The sequence below is a fragment of the Dermacentor albipictus genome, unplaced genomic scaffold (assembly GCF_038994185.2).
Source record: "Dermacentor albipictus isolate Rhodes 1998 colony unplaced genomic scaffold, USDA_Dalb.pri_finalv2 scaffold_19, whole genome shotgun sequence".
Lineage (NCBI taxonomy): Eukaryota > Metazoa > Arthropoda > Arachnida > Ixodida > Ixodidae > Dermacentor > Dermacentor albipictus.
The window spans coordinates 3,229,692-3,230,374 of NW_027225573.1; positions in this window are offsets into that span (position 1 = coordinate 3,229,692).

The window sequence follows — 683 nt, forward strand, 5'->3', positions numbered from 1 at the left end:
GACGCCAGTTACTCGCCAATGCGAGAACGCCCGCGACGTTGCAAGGTGACTCTGTCTGACAATGGGGAATCGGCGCTGGCGAGGAAGCTTTACTGCTGTTTATGTATAGCACAAGAAAATTCCTACGATATGCGTCGGAAGTATGTTGATTTGTAAATATACAAGGGACATCTGTCCCTATATCTATTCGCTGTCACATCTTTTTCATGCAGTCACACGCCAGGTATTCTTCGTGGTCTCGTTTGTCGTTCGTCCACAATGAACTGATCAACAGCTGTGCACAGAGCATGCGGCGGCGAAATTGTGTGTCCGTAAAGGGTGCAATCCTGATCAGCGGGAGTTCGCGGGTGTTCTCAAACAAGAGCGGCCAACATATTCTGTACTGCCGTGGCATCCTCGTCTCTTCTACAGTAGTACGCGGCTAAGAGGAAAGAGCCTCGGCCACGGGGAAGGTAATTAAGGCAATAGAGCAACCGATGAATTGCCTTCAGACTCGGAGTAGTTCATGCAGTGTAGGGGCAAAGGCCACCAATGAAAGGTATTCGTCTTGGAAACGTGACCAGTTGTGAGCTGACGTCCTTCCTAATTAAAGCGCAACCGAGCAGGTTAGTTCACAAAGGGGTGAAAAGAATGACGATTCACAATAGAAATTTTAATGGTATCACACGAAATATATTGCCGGT